Below are 5,001 nucleotides of genomic sequence, written 5' to 3' on the forward strand. Positions count from 1 at the left end.
CAGGAACAGCCTACTGCCAGCACAGTGTTCTCATACGGGTTGATGGGGATGTAAATATTGATAGGTAATGTTTATTTTAGGATGGTATATTATTAAATGTGTTGGTATTTTGTATTAACAGCGTGTTTCCTGACGGACACACACAGTGTTGGTCGGTCAGGTAGGGCGGCAGGTGAAGTCAGGACTGATGCAGATCTTTTTGGAGGGCTTGATAACCCACTCCCCTCCCCAATAGTTGAATTGGAACGGCACTTCATGTGGCAGACCCTCCACACATACATGGAGTGGAAGTGTGGGGGATTAGGGTGCAAGAGGCAGTTTGGCTGGCTGTTTCTTTGTAAGACACTTGAACAGAAAGAACATTCAATAGTGCAAATAGTCATTTGATTTGGTGACAGTAAAATAATCGAAGTGTATTTCACTCTGAGAAGCTGCCTCTGATTCAAATTGAGAACAAAGATTGCCGGACATAAAACTAAAGAGCTAAAGGGGCTAAAAAGCTCCACTTCTACCTTTAAGATTAAACTTAAATATTCAAACTATAGTTAATATGAAAATGTTGATACATGCAGCTTTACCTATTTTTATGCAAAAATGAATTCCGTCTGTGAGTAAAAGCTGGAAAACCCAGTTCAAACGGTGGCAGTATGGCGTAATTAAAGATAACAATGTTAGTACTATTTTGTATTAACTATCAGGAAAATCCGCAATGAGGCAATACGTTTTTAGAAGACAGCCATGGATATATTGCAAAACCATCTTTATTTTTTAACAGTAAAATCATCTGAGCAAATACAAATAATGTCGTTAGACTGTTTTGTTATTGTCGTGTGTTCCTGTACAAGACTCAGCGAGATAAAAGAGCTAAAGATTGATAGATTTGCGGGACTAACAGCAGTAAGAACAGCTCTCAGACCTCCTCCATGACACCGTTACAGCCCTCCAGGGCAAGCCTCACATAGCTAACTTCACATGTCAGCAAACTAAAAACTTAAGCAAAGTAACGCCTTTTGTCAGGCCTTTATTTCGGACGTAGCATAGGTAATGTATTAGCATGGTTTATCCTCCAACTTAGAGTTAAGTTTACTAACGTTACAAGTTATCACCTCGGGTCGTTTATAGCTTTTCTACTAGGCTAGCATTAGCATTGAGGAATCACGCCCATCCGAGCAGAGCCGCAATTGGAGCGAGGCGGGTACCGTACGCTGGCTGTCTGAAGCAGGCTAGCTGTTAGCTGTTAGCTGCTCAGCTGTCAAGTGATACAACGATCAGCCTGAGTTTTAGAAGGGGCTAATCTACTGGATTGGCTGGCTAGTAAGACATATCTTCTAAAATACAACTGCCTCCATACAATATGCACGCGTCATTACAGAATAACACTCAACATCAAGTCTGGACTATACTTAACCAAACCAAAAGCTATTTCTAAAATTCAGTCATACCTTTTTTTAAGTGACAGCAGTAGTTCCTCTGTTCCTGCGATGCACCCAACCTTGACTATATCGCGCGTGTGATTGGAGTAGTGTAAACTACGCCCACATATACGTCAGAGCATTCTGGCATTCTCATTGGTTGTAGGGTAAGTAATGTAAGGAAGCAACTCCCGGAACATGGCATTGACTGGTTGAAATGCTGATCTCTGTAAAATGTTTTGCTATTTCCCTCTCCATGCGCATTGCAATTGGACAAATACTTTTAGACTGATTAAAATGACCATAAATGTTTGAGCTTCGATGATTGGTTGAAAGACGTGTCAATCACTAATCTTTCTCAGTGTATTCCGCTGGTCTTTGTTTGGATGGATTGGTTCGCTTGCATCAGAACTAAATCCACAAAGGAATAAGGTCGGATATTCAACTTTTTATACAACAATGGGATTTCTCTGGTAGACATTTCACACGTGTTTACTACTGTCATTATTGTGTAAAGGCAGCAGCCATTAGGTTCAACACAGTGGGTCGTGTTATGAGTAATAGGTTCGGTACTTCCATTGCCGTACAGTGGATGTGTTAACAGCAGCTTCTAGCATATGTCGTCCGCCAACTGGCCATAGTTGTGGCTAGCAGGTTAGATGCTGTTTTCTCTCACACAATTACAAGAAGAATATTCAATCCGAGCCTGAAGTCCTGCAGTGAGCGGGACCGAAAGGATCTGTCCCCCCTGGACCTCTTCACGCCCCTGTTATTCTGGGACAGGAATGACCCGGCCACCTTGGAACACATCAAACCATGCTGGTACTGGGACAAGAAGGACTTGGCCCACACCCCGTCCCAGTCCGACGGGCTGGACCCTGCCACTGAGGCCCGGTACCGCAGAGAGGGGGCTCGCTACATCTTTGATGTTGGCACACGGCTCGGACTGTATCCTTATGTGGCAAATATAGTTAAAGTAGGAGAACCTAGCACCTACTAAATAGACAGATACGAGTTGTTTATTAAATCATACCATCAGCTGTATACTATTACTCAGTATGTCACATACATTTCATTGGGTGGTTCTTGATACTGGCTTGCATTGTGCTTACAGTTTGTGGCTTTCAATACACACACTTACAGAGTAAAGCAATGTATCATTTGACAAAGTTGTATTTTTAGTTATATTGCAGATCCCCATCAGCAGCAATATAGACAAAGAGACTAGCAATACTATTAGTTGTATTGATTAAAGGGCATTATAAAGTTAGATAGTTTGGGAGAGGTGGGAGAAGTAGTCAAATATTGTACTTAAGTACCTGAGAGTAGGAATACTCTTTTACAGTAAAAGTCCTGCATTCAAAATGTTACTCAAGAAAAGTAGAAAAGTATTATCTTCAAAATATAGTTAAAGTAGCAACAGTAAAAGTAGTCATTGTGCAGATTGGTCCATTTCTGAATAATAGATATGATATGTTTTATAATGATTGATCATCATAAAGTGGGTTCTCCAAGCTGGTAAAAAGGTGCACCTATCCCCTGTGTGCCTTGATGACTTTGTATACTGCAGGGTAGCTTGTGGATTTACTCCAGGTGGAACTAAAGTCTGATTTAACACTTGATTAGATTTCACATCATTCATCCACATCTGTACCACCATTTACCTCTGAACTTTAGTGGAGTAGAAGAACCATGTAGCAAAACATTTAAATTCTCAGGTAAAGTACAAGTATCTCAAAATTGTACTTAAGCACAGTACTTGAGTAAATGTACTCAGTTACTTTACACCACTGGTGTGGGGTGGGGGGCTCTGTTAAACACCCGTCCACATGAGAACAGTTTTTTCGTAGACAGGGTTTTTCCTCCTCCCTTCTTCACTGACTGATAAATAACAACTGTTCAAATGTTGAAACTCTTCCGTCAGACTTCTTAACCTCTACGGTTACAGTCACTATGACACACTGGCTACTGGGATTGTTTACTTCCACCGCTTCTACATGTTCCACTCCTTCAAGCAGTTTCCTAGATATGTAAGTATGGAATTCCTGGTGGGTGTATGGTGAAATATCTCCATATTCATGTTATTAAGTCTTCCATAGCATCATTTGTACATGTGTTGTTCAGCTTGGTTCCTAACCTGGTGCACGTGCCTGCAGGTGACAGGAGGATGCTGTCTTTTCCTGGCAGGCAAAGTGGAGGAAACTCCAAAGAAGTGCAAAGACATCATCAAGACCGCTCGCAGCCTGCTAAATGACATCCAGTTTGCACAGTTTGGAGATGATCCCAAGGTCTGTCCAAATAAATACTTTTATTAGCAAAGTATTTTCTCTAAAAGTGCTGACAAATAACCTGCTATGAGTTTTATTCATTTTTCTGGGCTCTATTTTTCTCAAGCCTTTCAACTTGGTGGACAGTATTTTGTTAGTCAAATTGGACAAATCTTAAAATGAGTACATCCATCCATTAGTGTCTTAATGTCTTAGGCCCAATCCCAAACCACTCCCTCGACCCTACCCCTCCGTGACGGAGTGAACTCTGTCTGTAGCCACACTCGAAGCTGAATGAAGTTCCCTCCATTAAGGGTTAAGTGTATAAATACAGCGGCAAGCTTTGGGACGGCCTCCCCTCTCTCCGGCAGAAACAGGAAATGCCGTAGCTGTATGTAACAACGGTTTCAAATCAGCATCTCTTAGAAAAAAAATGTAAATTAATAACTAAAATAAAACTCCAAACATCTTTCATTGTGTTACTTTTTTGTAAAGCTCTTTTAGTTTTAAACCTGATGTTTATAAGCTTCTTAGTTTTTGCAACAGTCTGTAAATATACACAACTTTATAATAAAATGCACACGCCCGCCTTTGTGGTGTCGACAACTCTGCCCAGTCCATCTCCTGGCCAGAGTTCGCCGTGGCTACGTCTGAGCGACAAACTTCCCGAACTAATGGGTGAGGGGGGAGGTGGTGGCAGGAGGTGGTGAGCAACCAAACCTTGGTCGGGAGGGTTATACGCCTGGGGGAGGCGGCCGTTTGGGCCTCCCTCATCAACATCCCCCTCACCCGATAAGTTCGGGAGTTTTGTCGCCTCAGACCGTAGCCCACCGACTGAAACTCTGGCCAAGAGATAGGCCTGGGGCAAAAGAGTTGCGAACAACACAAAAGGCAGTCCTTTGTTCGACAATTGTTTCATCCAAGTCGGTTTGTGGTGACTATTTGACACTACATTGTTTAGGGAGTACTTTTGGAAGTATACAAATTGAATCCTAGTATGGACCAAATCCAGATCTTNTTCAAAATACAATTGATTGCCAGCCTCCCTTGTCCCTGGCTGGCTTGCTAGCTCGTTGGTAACGTAACTGATGTCTTCTAATGTGCCTGCATCTGGCGCTGAGTTGCCATATTCCTTTTGTGAGCTCTTTTTGTTCATGAACCACTTCCTGATATCCATTGTTGCAGATAAATATAAATGATAATTACGGTGGCCCTGAAGTGCAAGACACTACAGCATTTCTGAAAACTCTACAGCATTTCACAAAACACAACAGCATTTCAGAAAACGCCGCAGCATTTCAGAAAACACCACAGCATTTCAG

At 42.0% G+C, this 5,001-nt stretch overlaps 1 long non-coding RNA gene across 1 annotated transcript; it reads left to right on the forward strand.

Moving 5' to 3' along the window:
- Nucleotides 1-1,732: 1,732 nt before the first annotated feature.
- Nucleotides 1,733-4,071, forward strand: LOC104945303 (uncharacterized). Its single transcript, XR_798326.1, has 3 exons — nt 1,733-2,360; nt 3,361-3,442; nt 3,569-4,071. It is a non-coding gene; the product is annotated as an uncharacterized lncRNA (long non-coding RNA).
- The last annotated feature ends 930 nt before the right edge of the window (nt 4,072-5,001 follow it).

Source organism: Notothenia coriiceps, unplaced genomic scaffold (genome assembly GCF_000735185.1).
Source record: "Notothenia coriiceps isolate Sejong01 unplaced genomic scaffold, NC01 NC01_scaffold00000339, whole genome shotgun sequence".
Lineage (NCBI taxonomy): Eukaryota > Metazoa > Chordata > Actinopteri > Perciformes > Nototheniidae > Notothenia > Notothenia coriiceps.